The sequence below is a fragment of the Pinus tabuliformis genome, chromosome 7 (assembly GCF_031772625.1).
Source record: "Pinus tabuliformis cultivar Carrire ecotype Pingquan chromosome 7, CPIR1, whole genome shotgun sequence".
NCBI classification, from domain to species: Eukaryota; Viridiplantae; Streptophyta; class Pinopsida; order Pinales; family Pinaceae; genus Pinus; species Pinus tabuliformis.
In genome coordinates this window covers 1,691,762,241-1,691,789,198 of record NC_142293.1, presented here as the reverse complement: position 1 = coordinate 1,691,789,198, position 26,958 = coordinate 1,691,762,241, and positions in this window count along the sequence as shown.

Here is a 26,958-nt window from a genome sequence, read left to right as displayed (position 1 = left end):
CATTCACAAAGTTGAAACATTGCCTCTGCTTTGCACTAGTGATCACATTAACAGACTTGCAACAACCATTTGAGATCAAGACATATGCCTTTGACAATGCTATTTCGGTAGTCCTTACTCAATAGGGGCATCTAGTGGCATATCATAATGAGACACATTCAGACACAGTCCGAAAGTATCCCACTTATGACAAAGAGATGTATTCCATTGTGTAGACCTACCGTCAATGGAAGCATTACATTTTGGGGAAGGAAACGATCATCTACATAGATCATCGACCCCTGCAGTTCATACAAACTGAGGGAATTTGAAGAATAATTATCATCAGAAGTGGTCCACATACCTGCAACAGTTCCATTTAAATATCAAGTACAAGAAGGGCAGCACCAATAATGTTGTAGACTGCCTCATCCGACCCCCGGTCACGGCATTAACCACCGTGCTCAAACCTTGTGGGCGCAAGACTTCTGATTGGCCACTTCTCTATAAAAGTGACCCAGAATTTGTCCACACATACCAGATGCTCTTGGAGGGCCAGCAAGTGCCAGATTTTCACCTCCAGGATGCACTATTATGCCACCTGGAACACCTTTTTGTTCCTTCAAGTGAGCGTGCCAAGATGACTTGGGAAGCACACTATAGTGGGCTCACTAGACATTTCAAGGTCGAGAAAACAGTGACAGTACTGCAAAAGTACTTATACTAGTTGACTCTTCGACAGGAAGTTAGGAAGTGCATCAGATCATGCACTGTCTGCACCATTTCCAAAATGGCCATCAAGAAGCAAGGCCTCTATACTCCGCTGCCTACCCCTAGTCGACCTTGGGCATCCATCGCCATGGATTACATGTCAGGCCTTCCTTCTACTAAGCATGGAAATGATTGTGTTTTTGTGGTCGTCCACAGATTCTCAAGATGGCCATTATGGTGGCCTGTAAGAAGAATATCATAGCAGAAGCCACTGCTAAACTCTTCTTTGAACGAGTGTGGGTACACTTTGGGATCCCACAGTTTATCATCTCAGATTAGGACAACAGGTTCCTTAATACATTTTGGTCCAGTCTCTAGTCAATGCCAGACACCAATCTCACTAAGTCCACAACTTTCCATCCCCAAACTGATGGCTAGACAAAGGTCATCAACAGGATGAGCGTACACATTTTGCACATGTACAGCTCAAAGAATCCATGGACATGGGATGAGAACCTCCCCTACTTCCAACACAACTATAACCAAGCTCTCCATAGCTCAACTGACCACAACGCTTTTCAGGTGGGCTTGGGATTCCAGCCATTATTTCCCATTGATGTGGCCATACCATTTGTAGGTACTCAAGCAAATTCGGCTCATGTCCAGTTTGAAGCTGACAAGGAAAACAACTTCATTGAGCACATTCAGCACATCCGCCAACAGGTCCATGACATCTTGGACAAAGCCATTACTAAATAAAAGCAACGACATGATCAGCATCGGGTGCCACACAAGTTCTAGGTGGGCGATAAAGTTTGGCTACATTTGCAGAAGGAGCGCCTCGCTCGGCCCCACCCCAAGCTTCACCCGCTCCAATATGGACCATACACCATCCCAAGGCAATAGGGCACAATGCCTTCAAGCTCAGTATTCCACCATTCCTTGATCTGCACCCAGTGTTCAATGTGGACCACCTTCGGCCCTACTTTCCACCATTGTTAGACACATCCAACATTGCAAAACAACTCACACCAACAGAGTTAAACCCAAACTGCATGGAACAATCCACAACTGATCAGATCATGGACACATAAGTCAAGAACACCCAGTAGAAAAGGATCCAACTATATCAAGTTGTCAAAGCAGGCCAACTCCTTCACTAGGGCAAGCGGCTCACCAGGGACCAAGTTCAGAAGAAGTTTCCTCATCTCATGGAGGAACTCAACGCAATGGGGACCATTACTTACTAAGGGGGGAGGAATGATCCAGGTGGATATCAGTGACCACCCGCCTATTCCACTTAGACCCCCACCATTGTTTCTTTCAGTTTTTTAGTTTCCTTAATTGTAGCACAAATTACTATTTTTGGCAGTTTTTCGGGTCTAGAACTTCTAGAGCCGTTTTGAGGCCCTAAACGACGTTTTTTGGGAAAACCACTAGCTGAAAATGTGAGTTTTCAACTTTGTATTTGTGGTCATCAATTGTAATCCTCAGATAGATCTTTCTAGCGAGGTACCATGTGCATCAAATAGAGATCGTATGCCAAAGTTACCACCCCAGGAAATTGATGTACCAACTTACCCCAATGGGGCCCATAGTTTGGTGTTTCATCTCCTAGGGTTAGGTTTTTGGATGTTTAGGGTTTTCCATTGTTTCTCAATAATAAATAGGCCTTCAAGCCTCATTGTAACACAATTTAGAGGCATGTAGCTACCACATCTCTTCTCAAAGATAAGCTACCATCACCCGAGCTAGTCTTATTTCCATTATGTTTGTAAGCATATTTCAGTATTTGATATTAATGAAATGAAGTGGTATTTCTACTACATCTCTATATTTATGGTTACATCTGTAATTCGTTGTGTTCCTATTTAATTCCGGATCACCTGCATATTAAACCTCTATAGTATTGTCTCGACATACTTCCTCTTGTTTAACTATAACTTCCTCTTTGCCTAATCTCATTTAATTTCCATACCCAAAATATAGTTTGCAGCACCAAGATCCTTCATGTTGAATTTGGAGGATGATTGGGTCTTCAAATCCTAGATAATTTCTTTTTCATTTCCAACCAGCAACATAACATCCACATACAAGACTAGATATATAACATGGTCACCAATTAATTTAAAATACACGTAGTGGTTCGCTTTGCTTCTGGTGAAGCCAAGTCCCTGGTATATACGTATCAAATTTCCGACACCACACCCTGGGTGATTGTTTTAACCCATAGAGATACTTTTTTAACCTGCATACCAGTTCTTTCTTTCCCTTCACCACAAAGCGTTCAAATTGTTTCATGTACATCTCTTCTTCCAGATCCCCTTGAAGAAATGTTGTCTTCACATTCATATGTTCTACCTCAAAATAAAAAGAAGCAACAACAGATAACAGTAATCTAATAGAAGCTACCTTGGAAATAGGAGAAAAAATATCACCAAAAATAATTCCCAACACCTGGGAATAACCTTTTTCTACCAACTGAGCTTTGTATTTCGCCACCTTGCCTTCTTCCAACTGACAACTCCACCAGATCCCAAGCCTCATTTTTGTCCAAAGATGCCATTTCATAAACCATGGCCTCTTTCCAGAGTTTTCCATCTTTTGAATCTACTGCCTCCCTAATAGTTCTGGGATCATCATCAGTAATAGATAAAGCGAAATTCAAATAGAAAGCAAATGGACTATGCCTTTCTGGTTGCCTTCTTTCTTGAATTGATCTTCTCACAATTAGAATTTGTGGCTCTTCATCTTCTGATTCTTGTTCTGTTGTAGAGTATGATTCTTCCTCCTTTAGCTCAAACTCTACTTCATGTTAATAACATCTTTGACCTCTATAAACACCACATCTCAATTGTACACAACCTTCCTTGTTTCTAGGTTCCAAAGCTTGTAACCTTTTAAACCATCCTTATACCCAATAAAGATGCACCTTTCAGATTTAGTATCCAACTTGGTTCTTTTCTCCTTTGAAACATGTACATATGCATCACAGTCAAACACCCTCAGATGTGAAAGAGAGGGTTTCTTACCATTCCATACCTCATGTGGAGTCTTATCTTCCAACGTTGATGAAGGTGATCTATTAACTAGGTAACATGCAGTCTCCACTGCCTCTGCCCAGAATTCCTATCCTAACCCGGCACCACTGAGCATGCTTCTTTCCTTTTCCATCAACATCATGTTCATTCTTTCTGCAACTTTGTTTTGCTGAGGTGTGTATGGATTAGTAATTTCTCATGATATACCACATTTATTACAGAACTATTCAAATTCCTTCGTGTAGAACTCTCCGCCATTATCTTTCCTCGGTACCTTTATCTTTTTCTCTATCTGGTTTTCCACCAGAGCCTTAAATTCTTTAAATTTGTCAAAGACTTCAGATTTCTTCTTGAGGAAATATATCCATGTATTCCTTGAGAAGTCATCTATAAATGATAGATTGTACACAAACTTTCCTAGTGATGAAACCGGCACAAGTCCAAACACATCAATGTACACAAGCTCTAATATCCCTTTTGCCCTCTTAGCACTAGAGGGGAAACTAGCTTGATTATACTTCCCATATACACAATGTTCACAACAATCGAAATCCAGAGAGCAATTAGACATACCTTCTTCCATACTATTACCATAAAGTATTCGAAGTCCCTTATCTCCAATATGTCCAAGCCTTTTATGCCATAGTATGGTCTTTTCTTGGGAGCACTAGATTTTCTACTCCACTTTCAAGAACCACATAATTGTTGCACCCATCAATAATAGTACTACCCAGAATCTTGTACAGAGTTCCAATCCGAACTCCCTGCATCAATACTAGTGCTCCCTGAACCATCTTGTAGGTATCTTTCTCTAACATTGTTTTTACACCTGCATCATCCATATTTCTTACAAAAAACAAATTTCTGGCCAATACAAGAATATGTATAACACTCGGAAGTGTCCTAATCCTTCCACCTTGCAAATTCAACTTGACTTTTCCATGTCCAACGATTCTGGCCTTCCTCTCATCCCTTAAGAATAAATCACCACCATCATATTTCTCATACTCGTAGAACAACTCCCTATGCAGAGTGAAGTGAAAGGATGCACCTAAGTCAATCAATTCAAGTGCACATCCACACCTTCATCTGAGTTGGTTTTCACCTCTGCAGAAGGAGTATCATTAGATCCCTCTCCTTTCTCATGAGCTTTAAACCTACAATCATTTTTGTAGTGTCCTTCCTTTCCGCATTTCTAGCACACATTTATAGGTTTTCATGGAGATTTAGATATCCCTCTAGATTTAGATTTCCCACTCAAGGACTTATTTTTGTTTCTATTTTGGGACCGTCATTATATTGTCAAGGCATCTCCATTCTAGCCCTCCATATTTTTTTGTCTCATCTCCTCTGACAATAAGATGAGACTATTTCATCAAACTTCAAGGTAGTTGTATTGCTACCTATTGCAACAACCAGACTATCCCACAAATTTCGTAGAGAACGCAACGAACCGATGCACTTAACTTCATCTGAAATTTTAATATCAACATATAACAATTGGCTTACCATAGTATTAAAGGCATTTAGATGCATTGTCACTGAGTCTCCATCCTTCATCCATAGGTTATACAACTTTTTCCGTAGGAACAATTTGTTCACCAAAGATTTAGATTGGTACAAATTCCTTAAATTGTCGCACAAAGCCTTCACCATAGCTTCCCCTGATACATTAAATAATACTGAATCTGAGATACACAATTGTATTGTGCTCTTTTCTTTTTTATACAACTTCGCCCAGTCTTCAACTAACATTGTCGTTGGTTTAGTACACGGATTTACCGTGATCCATTGATCTTTATCCACCAGCAGATCCTCCATCTTGAGTTTCCACAACTCAAAACTCTAACCATTAAATTTCTCATTCTCTATCTTTCCACTACTCACCATCTTCTTTCACTGTAAGAATCGATCCCGCAGATCTCCCACTATATAGGGTCTACCACAGGCCAAAGCAAGACCCCTCAGTAGCAAAGGCGTCCCCTTGAAGCCGAAACATCTTTGATACTAAATGTAGGTTTTAACCCTGTACAAAAATCACCTGCAAATGAATTCTTTAAAAAAACATAAAATATATAATGGCGAGAAACACAAAACAAATACATAGAGATTTTCCCCTGGATCCCAAAACCGGAACTAGCAGATTGATTTTTCATTATGTTCCTTTCAATGTTACAATACATATATATACATGTTGAAGCATTCATAAACCCCAATCATTAACCCTGGATTAGAACATAATCGTAGTTCCCTTGACTGGATCTACAAAATACCATGGGAAAAAACCATCATGCCCAAAACCATGTGCAAAACCCATGCACAAAACCATAGGCAGGTCTGCCCACCTAATATAGGGTCCAAAAAAAATTCTCAGGGTGTTGCCCCGGACCTCGTATAGGGGGGCTACCGCCCCCATGAAACCCTCTGATGGGGGGGTTGCACCCCCTGCAATCAGTGCAACAAATAGGGGATTAGGTACCCCTCGCACGTGTGACTAGTCATGGAAAGAATATATCACACACCCAACATAAATTAGTTGTGGGTTCGAGATGAATCTTCAAGGTAAAGAAAGAAATAAACAAAAGCATAGAGAAGTACAAGGCCAGATTTGTGCCCAAGGGGTATTCTCAAGTTGAAGGGATTGACTATGAGGAGACCTTTGCTCCTATATCAAGGTACTCTTCGATTAGATCAATTATTTCTTTGGTTGCACAGATGGGGTGGAAGATCCACCAAATGGATGTAAAAACAACATTCACCAATGGAATTATTGAGGAGGAGGTGTACATCAAGCAACCATAATCCTTTGAGACTTTTGATTGGGAATATCATGTGTGCAGACTCAAGAAAGTGTTGTACGGTCTCAAGCAAGCACCTCGAGCTTGGTACACTAGGATCGATAGCTATCTCACAGGTTTGGGCTTCACCAAAAGTTAGGCGGATGCAAACCTCTATCATATTTTGATAGAAGGTAATTTTTATTATTATTGTCTTATATGTTGATGATTTGATTTTAACTAGTGATGAGCATTTGATAAGATCTTGCAAGGAGGACCTTGAAAGGGAGTTTGAAATGAAGGACATGGGTATCATGCACTACTTCCTTGAGTTGGAAGTATGGCAAGGCAATGGGGAAATGTTTGTCTCTCAAGGAAAGTATGCAAATGAGATACTAAAGAGGTTCTAGATGGATAGTTACAAACCCATGGAGACACCTCTAGTGACCAACTAGAGAAAGGAAGATGCCACTTTAGATGAAGATGTGGATGCTACCATTTATCGACAGCTAGTGGGTTCACTGATTTATCTTGTGAACATACGACCAATTATGTGTTATGCAATCAATCAATTGAGCCAAGTTGCAGTTAGGCCAACCAAATTATTCTAGAGGGAAGCTAAGCATGTTCTATGACACCTTAGAGGCACTACTCGGTTTGGAAAAACGAACAGAGGGAGTGAAGTTGTGTGGCTTCACAGATGCAGACTGGGTGGGGAGTCCAATAGACCGAACAAGTACATCAGGTGGAATTTTCAATGTTGGGTCCGAAATAGTTTCGTGGTACAACAAGAAGCAAAAATCTGTGGCACTCAGCTCGGCAGAAGAAGAATACATGGTTGTAAGTCAAGCAACATGTGAGATGATCTAGATGAGAAAGATGCATGTTGGATTGTTTGGTTAGATGATGGATCCAATTGTGATCTATTGTGATAATCAAAGTTGCATCAAGCTCTATGAGAATCTTGTTTTTCACAATCGATCCAAGCATATAGATATTCGGTATCACCATTTACGGGACTGTGTGCAGAGGCAGATAATGTTTTTGCAGTACATTCTAAAAAAGGAACAATATGGTGACATTTTGACAAGGGCCATGTCAAGAGGGAAGTTCGAATTCCACAAGTGCGAGATAGGGGTGGTTGATAATCCCTTTCTTGTTGAGAGGGAGTGTTGAAAAATCCAGCAAGAAATTCTTAATTTGATTTTGCCTTAATTTAAATTGAGAAAAATCGAATTTCCACATCAGTAGATAACTTGGATGATGTTAACCTATGTGACATGGCCCGTGTCACCCAGTTTACTCAGTAAATTCGAGTTTGAGGAGTTAGAGTTTAGTTCTGCATGTGTGATTTCTCATTTGTAACAATCAAGGTCAATTATCTCAAGTTGTTTTCAGTTAAACTAGTTCCAATTTTTGGAGGAACTAGTGGAAGGTCAGTTAAGCAATGGGACTTTAGTCAAACTCAGTGATCATCCAATTAACTAATCAATAGCCAAAAATAGCTAGTGCATGTAGAGAATTTGAGTTACCAAGTTGAGGTGGAGATTCCAAGGCAGCGTAACAGCAGTTATAGACTAGTCTTGAGTGTACAGGTGTTGCATGCAGTCAGAGGATCAACCTAAAGGAATTGTGCAATCAATTTGAGGAATTTCCTAAATAATAGGGGCCTAATTTCTCAAGGAATGGCAGAAGGAAATAGGAGCTCAAGAAGAGCCAAAATTTGACTAAGTCTGGGTCAGAGCTTTTCAATGAGCAGAGAGATAGGTTATGCACTTGCAGGTTGTGCTCAGTTGAGCAAAGAAATTGTAATACATCTCTATTCTTCTAATTTAATGCAAGCAGGCATTGGGGTTTTTAGCAGTTTGCTTTCCCTGAGAAAAATACTTGTTGCATGTGTGTTATTTCTTATTACATGTCTGAATTTTTTGTTTTAGATTGTGAATTAATATTCGTGGAGTAGCAGAGTAGATTTGCGTCTTGCGATATGCAAATCTACATCATAATTTCTACAACAAGATAGATCATGGTTGTCCATTTCCTACCCTAGGTTGAAGCACTATGGAAAAACTTAACTCTCTTCAAAATTTCCATATTTCAAATATCAACGATTTATTATGATTTTCCGCTTTCACATCTAGAGATTGGTTCGATTGAGCTAGGATCTTTTGAGGTGATGTGTCTGTTGGGCATAATTAGCCACCTCAAGACCATTTCTTGGTGTTTGTGAAGTATTAATTCTTAGTAGTATCGATGATGCTCAATCAACTAAAAACTCTCTCTTTCTCCTCTATGGGTTCGATCCATACAATTTTCTTAGCTTAGAAACTCATTTTTGGCTTGAGTTCTTGCATTTTTTTTTTTTTTTTTGTATTTCCGAATCTATCAAACAACCCAATGTTCAACGAAGAACTCCTTGCTTTGTTGATCCCTTTGTTGAACAATGTGTAACTAGGTTTGGTATTCATAAGTATGAAATGTATTTCTGATTCTTGTAAATTATGAAATAAAATAAAATTATTATTATTGTTTTTGGAGCAGGGGTTTCATGCTCAAGGTATTTTATTTTATAGGTCATGTACCCATTGAGTGCTTATATGGTTTTTCCTAGGTCAAGAAGTCAAAAGAGTCATTGTCATAAGTTGAAGACACCACTAGGAACATTGTAACTTGTAAAGAAAAATATTTTTGTCTTCAAAACTGTCAGAGTACCCTCCAAGACCAAGTCGCCCTGACAACTATCAAGTTGGCCTAAAGAAAGTGCCACATCCACCCTTGAAGAAGCCTATATATAGAAGAAGACTCATCCTCCTTGAAGACACTCACTCATCTCTCACTCTAGCAAAGAAAGAAGAAGGAGGAGGCAACAAAGAAGAAGAAGGACGAAGAAAATTTTGCTTGGGCTATATTTTTCTCTCACATGTGCTAGAGAAGACTAGGGTTTCTACGCTGACCTAGGGCATCCTTCCACAAGTTCAATCTTGGAGTAAAGGAGGCAAAGAGGTCAAGTGAAGGCTACCAAGGGTCTCTCTCAAGCTCCAGAGGTCAGGGAAAGGCAAGAAAAGGTCAAAGAAAGGCTCAACAAGAAGATCAAAGTTCCCACGTGTGGCAGCAACAGTTGCTGGGGGCCGAAATTTCAGATCTGTAGAAGGAGGTTGAAAATCTTGCCGTAGAAGGTCGAGAAGGTGCTAGTGGAAGATATTTAACTAAGTTTTTCTAGATCGAAGTTGACACATCACTCAAAGAGGTTGGTATTGGTCTTGGAGGGTATTGGTCTCAGTCTTAAGGTTTTGGAATTCGTCAATTGAAGAATCTATATAGAAGAGAAGAGATTTAAGGGTTTTCCTCTCAAGAAAAGAGGTTTTTCCTTAACTTGTAGCCTATATACTACGTCATTATGCTTTTTGTTTTTGGTAGTTGTTTTATGCTTCACACACATAATAATAAGGAACAAGTTAATAAGTAAAAAGGAACCACAAGTAGTTATCAAGTAAAGAGAATTAATCATAATCATTTCCCTATTGAATTCTCAACATGGTATCCGTTATCACCCCAAGAAACTCTCCTATGTTGTATCTCAGAGATGCTCGGGAACATTACAAACTCAACAAAAAAGGTTGGAAATAGGTGGATGAATGGAGGGAATGATGCATATTCAAGCCAGATAACCACTTCTACTATGCTTAACCCCAGACATGGGTGAACACCCCCAGACTACAAGGCTTTAGACCACCAATTACTCACAGTTTGAGGATTAGACGAACATGGAGAATACTGACCACACTAGCAGATGCACAATACCATGTGATGGCCGGCTGCAACTAGTAAAGAGGTCTGCAAATCTATTTCCTAATGCATAGACAGGATGACAGCTCTTTGGAACTAAGTAAACAGAAACCTGCATAGCACATTCAATGATACATACTAGATTCTAACACAGAGGTGGGATGACAGCCCCTCTAATGCTAAACGTCAAGAACACATGAAAAATACATAACAGGCACAACCTAGAACATAGTAGAAATGGAAAGTGAGCAATTAACAACAAAAGAAACTTGTATTAGCTGAAAATGAAGACCAGACGCTGCAGGTATCACAGTAGTTACAATATCTAGAAGTTGAACCTTACATCAAACAACAACCATCAACCTTGTTGGAGAAGGTATGTGGATGACACCAATGTCATATGGTCTCATGGCCAGGATGAGCTTGATCTCTTCTTTGATCATCTCAACAAGCAATCCTCAGCCATTAAGTTCACTAAGGAGCAGGAAGTTGATGGATGCCTTCCATTCCTTGATATTCTTATTTCTAAGAATAGTGATGGTTCCCTTGCCCATCAAGTTTTTCGAAAGAAAACTCATACGGAGCAGTATCTTCATGCCAGTTCCCACCATTTCCCGACTCAAAAGATGGGTGTTCTCAATACCCTTGCTACTCGGGCCCTAAGGATCTCGGATAAGAAGAGCTTTGAGAAAGAAAAATCCCATTTGCTTGATGTATTTGTTGAGAATGGTTATAGTAGATACATGGGTCAAAGGGCTTTCCTTAAAGCTTCCAAGAATTCTCTGTCTAAAAGAGAACCGAAAGAGCGAATTCCTAGTGTCCATCTTCCATATGTTCAGGGGACCACCGATAGAATTAGAAGGATTCCCAGGAAGCATAGTATCCCTGTGACCTTTAGGCCCCTGAACACCATTCGTATGTCCCTCAAATCTGTGAAGGATCCGATCGACCCTAAGGATATGAAGGGCATTTATCTGATCCCTTGTTCCTGTGGGACCCCCTATATTGGGGAGACTGGTCCCTCCATTACTCAAAGGATTAGCGAGCACGCAGCGGATCTTAGGCATAGGAGAGCTAAGTCTTCCGCTTTAGCTGAACATGCTGAGAAAACCAATCATCATGTTTGTATTGAAGAGGCTAGTGTTATTGCTAAGATCTTGCATTTCCATCATCGAAAATTTAGGGAAGCGCTTGAGATTGAAAAGAGACCAAGCAATCTCAATAAAAAGGATGGCTGGAAAGTCAGTAGGTGTTGGGTCCCTGCACTCTCGTCCTAGTCATTTTTCCGCCCTCCTCTTTAGGTTTTTCATTTTTCTTTTATGTTTATTTTTATTTATTATTATTTTATTTCATTTTTACTTATTTATTTATTATTTATTTTTTATTTTATGTTATTTTATTTTTATTTTTATTATTATTTATTTATTATTATTATTATGTATTTATTTATTTTTTTAACTGACATTATTTTTAACTGATTTTTATTTATTTAATATTATTTATTTTATTTTATTTAATTAATTTTCCCTTTTATTTTTGTTTTGTTTATTTATTAATTTTAATATTACTTTTTTCCAATTAGCTTTTAACTTTGATAATACTTAGAAATCAGCTCCCATTTCAATTAATTATATATATATTTTATATATTACCTTAAGGTCCTTTATATACTAATTTTCCATTTAAATTCTAATCTAATTATTTTTAACTAATTTTCTAACTAACGTAACATCTTTTGATATTCTTTATTAATTTCCATAAAAATAAACTAACCATTAAATTATGATTGAATAAAAATACTCGTCAACCTAATATTATGATTTTAAGTATAAAAAATATTTATATATATGTATAATACCAATATTAATTATTAAATAATTTAAATAAATAAATAAATTTTCTTTTCAAATCAACCATTGAAATGATTAATCCTAACTTTTAATAACCTAATATTATAATGTTATTATCTATATATATATATATATATATATTTATTAATTTTTATAAATAAATTCCTTTTTAAAACCAACCATTTTACCTAATTTAACTTATTTCCATAGAAAGATAATAATAAAAATAAAAATAATATTAAATTAATAAATTATAATTTGACCTGGCTTCTAAGGTCAAAATTAGCCGTTATTCAATCTAGCCGTTGGAGACTCCGCTCAGGCTATATATCATGCTAATCTGGATCTGTTTCTTCAACTTGTCCTGACGATGAACCACACTAGTTGGTTCGAAACGCGTCGACAAATGATACTCCATGTGATTTTCGCTGAAAAATCTTTCACAATCTTGATATGGATCACAGAAGCATGAACTCTATAACCATCAACCTTCATTACATCTGTGTTTTGGGTATAAATAGAGGTTAATTACACAAAATGCTCTGCTATCCTATGCAAGAAGGGGTCATAATGGACCACCAACCACCTTAACTCTCTGATAAAATTTGTTGCTTTAATGAACAAATTGACCTTTTCTGTTGTTTGGTGATCCTTCTCTGAGTAGGTGGAGTGTTGACTGACAGAAGCTCCATAATTGATAAATGCTGAGATCTGCTCGAGGCTATCCTTTTTCTTCTCGGCCATCCTCTTCCTTAAATGCAGTTGTTGAGGATCTAATTGTGCCGAGTACAGGTAGCTGGCCACCTTCGGGTGTATGATACAGGTCGAAGACATAAGTACAACATGGCAGACGCATGAGCAGGTTGGGGAACAAACAACAGTCGTTGGATCCAACAGACGAACGACAGAAATTGAATTGGAGGGAGATATTGGGAGGAAGCAGGGGCAGACAATCGTGGGCCGTCGGATCGCGATCGGGTAGATTCGACGATGATCGGGGGTCGAAAGTACGCGGACGATAGTGAGCGGGGAACGTACGAGTAGCCGGTAAGCGGTATTCCCTGCACTGCTTACGGGGTCGGGTGGTATTTGTACGTAGGGGGCGAGATCACAATAAGTGCCCGACACGTGGCAGATGTGACGGGCAGCAAACCGCTTTCCCCGCGCGTTAACATGTGGTTAAGTTACGGGCGTGGGATGAGCGATCACCGTTGGATCTCGCGACAGATGATCGGATGGTGGGGAACTGAACGTGGTTTAACGTGCAGGGGGAAAAGGCAGAGACCATTAGATCGGGTGATGTGCGATCGACGGTGGGGATTTAACGGTGAGGAATAGTTGGGGAAGGCGCGCGGTCATGTTACCGCGGTCATATGATGGCTAAAATTTAGCGCTCGGGGGTCAGAGGAAACACGAAATTACACAGAGTTTCAAAGGTAAAATGGAGGTAGTAGGTTTGAAAATATAAGCGGGGGTGAAGGGGAATATAAGGGAAATGAAGGAGGAGGGAGGAAAAGACTGCTGCAAGCTTTCTTTAAGCACAAACAACATGGCCAAGCTGTCTTTGACCCAACAAATACCGAATTATGTAGCAGAGCTAACACTGGCTCCTTCTGGGGATGAGATCCTCCCTGTGAGGTCTCAAGAACTGCAGACCAATGCCTTCATACAAAACAAGCTTAAAAACAGTGCCTAGTATCCATTGGGCATGGAGTCAAATTAAGTCTACACTAAAACTTGTAAAAGAAAATGCTTACAATCATTAAGGCCTGAAAACTTAAAACTTCAAAAACTGCCCATTTGCTGGGCCACTAAAATTGTTGCATGTCAGCCGGTTCATCAAAAAGCTGTAAAACTGGATTTATTTGATCATCTACCTCAAAAAGTTTAGGGCATTTGGCCTTTTCAGGTATAGATGATTCAAATTCCATCCCCTTTTTGTATACTCTCATCCTTGGATGTTCTTCATGGGAGCCTTTGTACACCTGCTGAATAACGATGGTTGTTGTGTACTTCTCTGTGTCATTTGTGGCCTGCACAAATAATATGAATGGTGCCAATGCACTCTTGTGCAGGGGAGACAGAGACATCATCTGCTCCTTCATCTTTTTAAGAACAGTCCACATCCAAGGAGGAGTCCCAAGACTGTGCACCCTCTTCCTTTGTCATCTGACAAGCTGCCCTTTCAATCTATGTGCAGGCAACCTGAGCAGGTTTCAGAATATCAAGACTGAGATGATCAGTATCGGCCTTGGGCATTGAGTTATGGTTTGCCTCAGTGCCTAGTGGGCAACTGTGAGGGAAATTCACTTGAGCATACAGAAGGACAAAAGGTGATGGGGAGCTTTCCTGTCCCTTATTGATCACTGGGCAGGGGATGACAACAGGCTGGCAAATTTGCAGATCTGCATAGCCATGGGAAGATGGGTTGGTGTTATAGACAATTTTGTGCCTTACAGCAACAAGCATGAATTGTCAATAATCCAAGGGATCCAAAGTTCCCTAAACATGATGTTCCTACCCCTAGAGGAACAAGGTCAGCAAACCAACAGCTCTCAGATCAGTTCTCCACCTGAAAACACTTAAAAACAAGCAATCCTGAAATCAAAGCAGGTGCTCCACTAGGTTTCTGCGCTGAAACTCAGTTGCTCCATGGTGTGCCTGCGTTGCAAAGCAAGTGGAACAAAGGCCACCTGCGCTGAGCGAGATGGGACAAGTGGCACAATGAGTCATTGCTTTGGAATCTTCCAAAAATGACACTTGGATCAGGTATTTCGCCTTGTGATGAGTCAGAGGCTCTGTTTCTCCAAGTGGAAGCAAGGTTCTCCAAGTGGACTCAAGAACTGAAAATCAACTAAAGATTAACTGAAGAGAGAGAGGACACAAGGCAGCTACACATCAGTTGCAAGCTGACTCATCCTTTCTCAATTCATCTATATATTGAGCTCTCTCCTATGAGCTCAGGAGGCTGGAATTTTGTGCAAAGTAATGATATGCTGTTGGTTTCACTATTGAGCTATTGGGTGATTGTTTGAGAGAGGTGAAGAGGAGCAATTCTTTCTGCTGGGAGGTGTTGCTGGGTTGGAGCCTTCAATGGTTGTAATACTCTCAGAACCTTTACTTCTTCATTAATAAAAGCTATTGAGGTTCTTCTATGTGCTCTTGTTTCAATAATATATTGTGATGATTGCATGTTTGGTTTACACTAATCCATGAACCAGTTATGATTGCATGCCTCTTGTAGTGTCCTTCTTTGTTATTTTGCAGGATCTCATTGTAGCTGGGCAAGCAAAAGAACAAGGAGCTAGGAGCAAGCGGCCAAAGAGAAGAGCTTGGATTTGACATTAAGCGCAAGGCAACGGTTAGTGCATTTCTCCATTCTCTTTTGCTTTCATAAAGAAGTAAACCTTAAGTAGTTTGTTTTACAGTTGTTGCTAAGGAACTATCACCCTTAGAGTGGGATAGGGTCATCCGAGTCGGATACTTTTCCCTACAACAAACTGGCGACTCCGCTGGGGAGCGTATCCATTTGATTGTGTTTGTAGTATTTTGCTATTCATTTCCTGAACAAAAGAGTACCAAATCGAAAAGCTTTTGACTATATCAAAAGCGAAGTAGAGGGCAGCTACTCTAGCTCATTTCTGAGCAAGTTCATGATTTGAAGAGCTGATCTACAAGGATCCTTGTAAGCTCTTAGTGATAGCTTTGCACCTTCCTAATCATCCCTTTGAGTGTGCTTGACTGATTGTTTCTGATTTGAGCAAAAACCGTGCATTTTTGAGAAAATTATGACCCGGAAACTGTGAAAACGCAATTCTCGTTTTCCAAAGCAGGTAGTACACAGGCTACCTGCTTTGCAACGCAGGTCCCGAAGGGGCTACCTGCGCTGAGAGCCAGTTTGGCTGTGCAGCACCTGCGTTGGCCCAAATTTGCCTAGTGCATTTGGGGTTTCCTCCTTTTCTCTTGCCTGTTTTCACCATTGATTTGGTTGCCAGTTACCAGTCTTGCACCTGTTCTGAAACCAATATTACTTGCCATCATTCTGCCTCTGTTATATAACGAAATTGTACTTGTTCTTTGTATTTCTTACTCATTTACAATTTCCCATAACGAAGAGTAAACTAGTCTTGCTTTTGGCCTCTTAGATCTGAACCTGTGTTAGGCATTTTGCTGGTCTAAAGAGTTAGCTTGTTTGCTGTCCATAGCTGATTAGTCATTTTACTTTCGTTAGTATGGTTTGATTTCGTGTATTTCCAGTGATTAAGCAAGTGAATCTTAAGGTGTCTTTTGATTTTGGACAAACTTGTTTGTTTTCGCTCTAAATCGAAATCAAAGTTATATAACCACTTTCTTTTTGTAACCCATCCACATTAAGAAAGGGAAAAGAAAATACATGCATTGTGCATTTTGAATTTGAAAAAGTTTGCATGATGATTTAGGAGAAAGTGCATTAGTTTGTGCTGTATGAACTGTGTGAAAAGAATTTGCCTTTCTTCTCTCTCAGTAGTTAAGATTTTCATCATTCAAAAAGATTTGAAAAAGCTTGCTTCTCATCTTAGGCTGCATTTAGGAATTTGTCATATACATCTCGTGGTGAACCTTGAAAGGCAAACTTTAAAAAGATCAACTTAAAATATACTGAATGAACCTAACAACGCATTTGAAACATAACGCAAACATTTAGAGGTCTAGGTAGAGACGTGTTCCGGCGTCGTTAAACATAGTGACTGTCGATCTCTACGAAGGTGGGTGATTCCTCCTGAGAGTCGGTGGCACTAATACGGATTTTTGCTCCCACATACCGTCGCGTATATATTGGGAGACCCCTATAGGCAATTATCCTTTATCCATAGGAAGCTGTGTCGGCCGCCCTACTGATCGCGATGCAGTGAACACAACATTCACGAAGATCGACCACCCGTACCGTAAAACGTATTCTGTGGTTTCGCGAAAAGTTTGGCACACCCTCTGCCTAGATCTCCAGAGCAGTTTCTTTTGGCCCTTTTCAAACTCTATAACTGAAAAGGTCCAACCGAGCATTTGTCACTTCGGGCTCGTTAATACATCGAAGGAGACTAGAGTCATCTTTAGCTTTTTCTCGACTCTTAAAACGTGAAAAAGCAAAGTTATGTTTAAAAGCGTCTAATAAAATTCATTCAAATCGGAAACACAAATTTTCCCCCTTTATATTTTAGTTGATCGAGTAATCCGCAATCGTGGAAGAAAGTCAATTGAATATCCGTCGTTCTCGGAGGCTTGCGAGTCAACCGTCTTTGTCTCCGGAATCGAAAACAATCCGGACAAAGCGAGCTCGTCGAACCAGTTCAAAATCTCCTTTAAAAGTTAGAACAAGTGTTCCAACAACATCTGAGATTCTGGTCACTCCAAACATTTCCGGAAACCCTGCCTCCATAGAAGAAGTTCAATCGCCACAGAGGGACAGTAATACTGATCCTAGTGTTGGGGCAAATACTTGTATGACTGAACCAGTTCCATCTGTAACCGGTCCAGAGAGTTTTGTTCCTCAAACATCTGTCGCGGTCGATACAACCCCTTCTTCGGCACCGGAAATCTTTTACGGAACTGACGGTCTTCCTCTTCCACCTGGTCTGATTGCGATAGAGGAAATTATAGAGGAACCGCAAGTATCCACTCCAATTCAATTTGGAGTAGGGATCACTCTATTTCCTGCTACAACAGAAGTTTGTCCATCACCAGTGGAAGTTCCTGTAGAATCACTAGGTGATCAATTGGATAGACTAAAAATGACTGAACAACCGTCGACATCTAGGACTGTGTCGAATGACACGGCGACGGCAGAATTACCTGTGGCAAATCCAACAATGTTCGCCGGCATACCATCTGTCCCAACTAGCTCTCAGTCGCTAGAAGGAGTCCACCAAGAGACTATCTCGACAGTATGGTCTGTTCCTGTTTGTTCCGGAGTAATGTCTGGTAACTCTCATGGTGAGACTCATCAAATTGACCCTTTTGGGAATCTAATTAGGCCATCCAGTCCTCCAGGACAATCAATTGCCTTGAGTTCTGGATTGCTACCGTATGGGGGGCAGTATGCTTTTTCATTACCCCCTCCGGGAGGGTACCCATACGGGAGTTCTCAACCTTATTCTAGTTATGGCGGAATTGCAACGAGTAGTTGGGTACCTATGCTATCCCAGCCACCGAGAGTTGTATATTCTATGCAACAGTGTGTACCTGTGACAAACATCCCAACTACACCGGCTATTGTGACCGTGTCGCAAGTTCAAACAATGCCTGTTGTATGTCAACCTCAGATTTCTCAGGTTCTCATGCAACAGCCCCTTGACCCTGCAACCCAACCACAATCGCCTACTGGTGGGGCAACACAAGTATGGTCGGGTACAACTACCCCACATCTTGGTCCAATGGTTAGTGTAGCGCAACAACCCATGGTGTCGCAACCGTGGATAGTGCAATACCAACAGCCGCAATTCCAACAAGTGTACCAAGGTTCTGAACATCAAATATTTGCGAATACGGGACAACCATATATTCAAAATGGTCAAAATCAACCACTTTATAGTGGTCAAGTCCATCAACCGTATTCATCATACCAACATCAACTCCATTATGCTGGTATGCAAAGACCAACTGTTCAGGCGATTCCATCATATCCTGGTTACGCTTCACCTAACTTGAATCAACAGTTACCATTCGTGGCGACTTTAGAGTTGCCTGATTTACATCGTTAACCAATGATCCAATTACTTACGCCCCTTGGTGGCCAGTGATTCCACACAAACTTCCATCCGACATTCCTAAATTCAATGGAAATCCAGGTGAAGACCCGTCGAATCATGTGATGACGTTTCATCTATGGTGTTCGTCGAACACTTTAAATGACGATTCGATAAGGCTTCGCCTCTTTCAGAGGACATTGACAGGTCCAGCGGCAAAATGGTATATAGAATTGCCTAGAGCTTCGTTCGACAATTTTGGCTCCCTTGCCACGATATTCTTGACCCACTTTCAATTACCAATAAGGTATGAAACAGGAACAGAGATATTGACTAACTTCAAACAGACAACTGCAACTCATATATCAGATCATATACATGAGTGGCGACGTCGATGAAGAATGGTTAAAACATACGTTCCTGATCAGCTTTTAGCTGAGTGGTTTATAAAGTCGTTACTTCCGGCCATAACGGAAGATGTAGCAAAGGGAGGAGTCGTAACAGAAGAGCAGGTTATCGCTCGTGCACAATACTTGGATTTAGTATATACTTAGTCCGGCACGCTCTATGACAAAATACCAGACGCCCCTAGGCCAGAGTTTTCAATCCCTCCTCCTCCTAAATCAAACAGTGACTCTCATGCCGGTGATGGCGTGATTGGCACGGCAAACACGAATCCGAAAAAGACCCAACAAAAGAAGGCCCGTAAGGATTCGAATCAAAATGCGCATGAAGAAGTTCTTGCTTCGGAAGTAAATGCCGTATCGATAGATAAGGGCAAAGAAACCAATCAACCAGGAGGCAAGAAAAATCAAAACAAAGGGAAGAAGAAGAAACAAGGAGAGTCATCTCCTCGAAAAACTTCTTCAAGTCCTCCTTGAGATAGGAAACCACCTTATGGGTGTCAGATATGTGATGAGGATCACTGGACGAGAGAATGTCCATACAAAGCTGATCTAAAAAGATTCTTAAAGAGTTCACAAACTCCAGCTGTGTTAACTGATCCGTTTCCCGATCGAGGAAAAAATCTGGTTGGTAGTGGAAATGCCTCACCGTCACAAGTGCTTATGTTATCGATATCGAAGCAACAGAATGATGCTTTGATTTCGACAAGGAACAAAGATTACGGGAATCCACAGGTGTCGAACGATAAAGGTAAAGATCAACCTAGCAGTTCGACAACAACTTCGGCAGAAGTTGTACCCCCCATCACACATGAATTAACAATAAAACCACCAAAGGGAGTAGTACACAAGTCGACATTTAATCCTCGTGCCAGAGCGGCACAACATTATAATATAGTGGAAGATTTGGCGCAATCGCCGTCTGCTATGTCGACTCTTGAAGTACTACAAAATTCCCCATCCCAAAGGCAGGCATTGTTATCAGCAATTGGTGGGGTGGATCCTAAAGATTCCAATCTTGTATCCTTTGATCACAAAGGATATGATCCTCAATTACCAGCTCAACTAGCTTTCCTCGTCCAAGTGAAAGCCCTCAACAAAACAGTTCATAGAACGATTATTGATGAGGGGGCATCGACATGTATTATGTCGATGAGTTGCTGGAAAACTTTAGGATCTCCAACCTTGTCGCGATCATCGACAACATTAAAAGCATTCGACGGAAGGACATATACCCCTTACGGTATCCTTAGTAACTTGAAAATTGAACTAGGGGGCAAAACAGTAGAAATAGATGTTGAAGTCATCGATGGCAATCTTGACTATAACATCCTACTGGGAAGACCATGGATTTATGCCATGGAAGCTGTTGTGTCGACATATTTTAGGAAAATCGCATTCCCCTTTCAAGGAGGGATTACGATCATTGACCAACAAAATTTCCTCCCTAATGGTTCACAAGTTACAGGAAGCATTCCTCTGATCCATGGAAGCGACCATTCGTTTCAAAATATCGGAGTAGGCCTACTAAAAGATCCTACATTAATGGGAACTTTCACCCTTCCGACAACGTTCATTGTGGGAGAAGTGGCGACAATAGGAACCTGCAATATGATATCTTCCGCACAAAAGATGCCAGAAAACGATATCAGCATGGATCATGCAAAGGTTTTGTCCCCAAGCCCAATGGAAGTATTGTAGCAATCAATTTTCTTGGCCTGGGAGGCAACCCCAAATCAACGCTCATCAAGCGTTTGGATAGATAGGTCTAGAGAATATGGCACCCCTTTAAGTCCTTGGTCGCGAGTGCATGTAACTGACAAAGGAATAGTCCAATCAATGGTAATTGACGGGGCACCATGGAATGATTCCCACCATCGTTCCCTTCTCCCGGGTTGTGGGGAAGATACTCAAAATAACCTTTATCATCCTTCAGTTTTCGATTTTCTATCGAGTACTGTAAATACAGTGGGCAGTGAGGATAGTTCTTTTACTATGTCAACCTCATTAAAAAATGAAACGATCCCCTTTCCAGATCTCAATGTAAACCTTCATTCCAACCAACAAAGTTGAATGCAATGAAGCTTGGGGGGCATGCACCTTGATTTGCGTTATTATGCTGGGGGCATGCAAACATATCATCGAGCAGTTTTAGCAATGTTCATGCTCGTTAAAAAATAAACGCAAGAATCGAGCAGTTTTTGTATAGAGTTCATGCTCGTTAAAAAATAAACATAAGTTGTGAGCAATCTTTCCCTAGCAGTTCAAGCTCACTCAGAAAAAATGAACCGGTAAATAACCTTGAGAAATGTAACCTTTGAAAGCCATATTAAAACCCTTGGTCGTGTTTATATGCCGTCACCTCCATCCGTTCATTTGGCCAATCGTTCATCTCCATATGTTTGTTTACCCATTTTGAGGAACAACTGCAAAGAGTGATTTCACTTAGCCATCCTTGTGACACTGCCGTGATTGGAAAATTCCAACCTGTACCTGGAATCTGCTGCTATCCCTGTTTATCACTCGTTCCTCAAAAGACGAGTCTTCTTTGAGCTCTTTTCACTGACTCGTAAAATATGAAAAGTTTGCCGAGTTTTGGCCTTCCAGCTCGTTAAAAGGACCGGAAGAGATATCCCTCCTCTAGATTTTAATCTTTTTGGGCCTGAGGGATTATTGCACAAAAAGATCGAGCGCTTGTTTTGTTCGGCTCGTTAAAGAAATCGAAAATTCATCCCTTCTGTATGGTTTTATACTTTTTCGGACTTAAGGGATTAGAAGACGAAAAAGGAATTTTGGAGTTAACTTTCCGTACCTTTTCAGACTCTCTAAAAATGAAAAGGACCGAGTTTTTCTTGTCGTTAGACTCGTTAAAATGATTAAATAGCGACAAACTTGTCTTTAGACGAGAACGAGTTTCCCTATCGCTAGGCTCGTTAAAACATAGCGATGGGCTTGCCCGAAGGGCAGGTTATAGAACAAGCATATGTTATCCTCCTCAAGCTTGACAAAAATAAAGAGGTACTGGTCAGCAATGACTGGGGAAAAATTGGGAGAACCTCACAACATTAATGGTAGCAAGTCGCTCTTGAACATGACACTTTGTCCTCCGTATCACATCGGGTTGGGTTGTTTCATTCGCCGGTCTCATAACCATGGTCCTCGCCACACCATCCACAATTGGGGTAATGCTACCAATCCATCACATCAGTGTCGTTATATGTTCAAGAGATGTGGTTCTGTAAAGAGTCAACCGTGTTCCACCCACTGCCATACATTATCCTTCATCCACTTCATGACCGCCACCCTGAATCATACATCACAGTTTGTTTTCACCTCATCACAATCACTAGCTCCGTTCCGTGTCACTAATGTGGGATTCATTAAGGCCCTCCTTTGACGGATCGCTCCTTGTCGACATCAACTCATTATCCAAGGAGTTGATCTAGGAACACCCCCCTCAGTACTTTGAAGCTTGCATGCCTCAATGGCAAGTTTCTCACTTCCGGCGACAGGTATACATCAATGACCTTCGACCAGAAGATTTTGCATGGTGGTCGACGCCAAGTCCTTTATTCCTACCATGTGGATTGTACTGTCGTACCTTGAGGGTCATCATCCTTATCGGTGATTCCTCTCGCGCTTGTTAACGGTTTACATCATTGACCGGTAATCAAGCGATGTCTTTCCATGTTCGACTTCAAGAAATTCTCACATGGATCGACTTGTACATCGAGTGAAGATCGGAAGAGATTGAAGACCCCGGATCTAGTTTCATCCATCCTGGCTGCGATATATATTCAGGACATAAAGACATTTGATATGTACATCATTACAGCAGATGATCATCCTTCTCAAAGGATGATAATTTCAGCAGAAAATTATCAGTCTACAATCAGACGATCGTCTGTTCTATGTACCGAAATGTATTTATAAAGCTGAGCATGGGAATGCCCGCCTCAGCTAGATCATGAAAATGTATGAAAAAAATAATGTATTGTATTGTATCTTATTACAGGACACTTCTCAGCAGATTGAATGAACTTCGGATCCTCTCAATAAAGCATTTCACCCGATAAACGACCTCATACTTTAGGGGGCATCTGTTATAGACAATTTTGTGCCTTACAGCAACAAGCATGAATTGTCAATAATCCAAGGGATCCAAAGTTCCCTAAACATGATGTTCCTACCCCTAGAGGAACAAGGTCAGCAAACCAACAGCTCTCAGATCAGTTCTCCACCTGAAAACACTCAAAAACAAGCAATCCTGAAATCAAAGCAGGTGCTCCACTAGGTTTCTGCGCTGAAACTCAGTTGCTCCATGGTGTACCTGCGTTGCAAAGCAAGAGGAACAAAGGCCACCTGCGCTGAGCGAGATGGGACAAGTGGCACAATGAGTCATTGCTTTGGAATCTTCCAAAAATGACACTTGGATCAGGTATTTCGCCTTGTGATGAGTCAGAGGCTCTGTTTCTCCAAGTGGAAGCAAGGTTCTCCAAGTGGACTCAAGAACTGAAGATCAACTAAAGATTAACTGAAGAGAGAGAGGACACAAGGCAACTACACATCAGTTGCAAGCTGACTCATCCTTTCTCAATTCATCTATATATTGAGCTCTCTCCTATGAGCTCAGGAGGCTGGAATTTTGTGCAAAGTAATGATATGCTGTTGGTTTCACTATTGAGCTATTGGGTGATTGTTTGAGAGAGGTGAAGAGGAGAAATTCTTTCTGCTGGGAGGTGTTGCTGGGTTGGAGCCTTCAATGGTTGTAATACTCTCAGAACCTTTACTTCTTCATTAATAAAAGCTATTGAGGTTCTTCTATGTGCTCTTGTTTCAATAATATATTGTGATGATTGCATGTTTGGTTTACACTAATCCATGAACCAGTTATGATTGCATGCCTCTTGTAGTGTTCTTCTTTGTTATTTTGCAGGATCTCATTGTAGCTGGGCAAGCAAAAGAACAAGGAGCTAGGAGCAAGCGGCCAAAGAGAAGAGCTTGGATTTGACATTAAGCGCAAGGCAATGGTTAGTGCATTTCTCCATTCTCTTTTGCTTTCCAGAAGTAAACCTTAAGTAGTTTGTTTTACAGTTGTTGCTAAGGAACTATCACCCTTAGAGTGGGATAGGGTCATCCGAGTCGGATACTTTTCCCTACAACAGTTGGCTTCAAGCTCAGATTCTTGGAGGAAGGTAGGACCTACTGCTGGCTGCTTCTGCCGATTAGCTTGTTGTTCTGCAGGTACAAAAAACTGGTGAGCAGTGCCTATAGACAATGACCTCTCGTAGGCAGCTCTGGTTAGGAAAGGGGTGCTGCCCTTATCTTCCAAACCATGGACCTCCTCCTCTTCTTCATATTGCTTTTCCTCCATGACTATACTCTGAAAAAGGGGCTTCACCCTTTTGTCTTCATTTGTATCTCTGCAAAATCTGCAACTGCTCCTTTGCTCCTTTATATGGATTTGGAGTTGGTAGAGAAAAGTCACAAGGAGCTCCTCCTTCCTCAGAAAACTACTCAGCCTCTAATCTAGAAACTTCAGAGGCTAATAACTCTATCATCCTAGCTAATTTATTGATCTTAGGATCTGAGGATGATGAGAGTTCTCCTTGTCTTCTCCTTTTAGCATCTTCTTCGAGCCTCTCTGCAGCTATGATGTTTGATTCTACTTCAAAGGCTGCATCTTGCATATCAGCCAAAGAAGTACATCTTCTTTCCTTTAACAGTAGGCAGAACTGAGAATCGAAGGCATTGGCATAACTGAGCATAACAGAAGTAGGGGTACACTTTATTTCAGTTGGCATTCTGTTGTACATCTGATTGAATCTTTTGTTGAAATCAGACAGCAGCTCACCATTCTGCCTCTGCAAGTTCCCAAACTCAGTATAATAAAAGAGCAGATCTTTCTTATCCCCCCAATGCTTTAGGAACACATCATCTAAGGCCTCAATATCTGCTATAGACCTAGGGGGTAATTTTCTGAACCATTTTCTAGCTTCCCTATCTAGGCTTTGGACAAAAACCCTCATCCACACATCCTCTTCATTGATATCCAGGTTATCAACATAGCTATAAAAGGCCTCAAGGTGCTCTTCATCTGTTACTCCTTCTGTACCAGTAAAATTAGGCATATATTCTTGATAATCTCCTACATGCATGGCATTCAAAGGGATAGGCAAGACCAAGGGTCCATACCTAGCAGCAACGATTCTTTCTATCTTTATGAGAGCTTGTTGACCTGCCATAACCAGGGTATATGAAGGGATACTGGTAGATTGAGTGGTATGGATCAAAGAAAAAGATGACAGAGACAGAGGAATATGATGGACCGCATGGATGCTTCGTTGGACTGAGATCCGAAAGGGAAATGAATGAACAAGGAGCTTTATGGATCTCTGAAGGTGATTTCTTCACTAGCAGAGATACATGGGACTCTTAAGGCTTACCTGATCCTGATGCTCCTTTCTACGAAATTTTCTTCTACTTAACGAACTTCGCAGGGTCAGGCACTGGTTTAGCTGGTGATTTTTGAAGATTTCTTCGAGCATGCCTCACAAACGGAGCCAGAACTGCAATGTGGAGTGGCCAAAAGTTAGTCTTCCTCCAGTGGAGTCGCCAGATAGATGATTACAACTAGAAATGTGCCGAAACCTTGTCTATCATTAAAATCTGGAACTGTGTCATTCTCCCAGGGAAGCTGAGCTTTGATCTCCTCTCCCCGGCAACGGCACCAATTAATGTTATCACCCCAAGAAACTCTCCTAGTTGTATCTCAGAGATGCTTGGGAACATTACAAACTCAACAAAAATGTTGGAAATAGGTGGATGAATGGAGGGAATGATGCATATTCAAGCCAGATAACCACTTCTACTATGCTTAACCCCAAACATGGGTGAACACCCCCAGACTACAAGGATTTAGACCACCAATTACTCACAGTTTGAGGATTAGATGAACATGGAGAATACTGACCACACCAACAGATGCACAAGACCATGTGATGGCCGGATGCAACCAGTAAAGAGGTCTGCAAATCTATTTCCTAATGCATAGACAGGATGACAGCTCTCTGGCACTAAGTAAACAGAAACCTGCATAGCACATTTAATGATACATACTAGATTCTAACACAGAGGTGGGATGACAACCCCTCTAATGCTAAACATCAAGAGCACATGAAAAATACATAACAGGCACAACCTAGAACAAAGTATAAATGGAAAGTGAGAAATTAACAACAAAAGAAGCTTGTATTAGTTGAAAATGAAGAGTAGACGTTGCGGGTATCACAGTAGTTACAGTCTCCAAAACTTGAACCTTACATCAAACAACAACCATCAACCTTCATTACATCTGTGTTCTGGGTATAAATAGAGGTTGATTACACAAAATGCTCTGCTATCCTATGCAAGAAGGGGTCATAATGGACCACCAACCACCTTAACTCTCTGATATGGGTCTCTGATACAATATGTTGCTTTAATGAACAAATTGACCTTTTCTGCTGTTCGGCGGTCCTTCTCTGAGCAGGTGGAGTGTTGAATGAAAGAAGCTCCATAACTGATAAATGCTGAGATCTACTTGAGGGTGTCCTTTTTCTTCTCAGCCATCCTCTTCCTTAAATGCAGTTGTTGAGGATCTAATTGTGCCGGGTACAGGTAGCTGGCCACCTTCGGGTGTATGATATAGG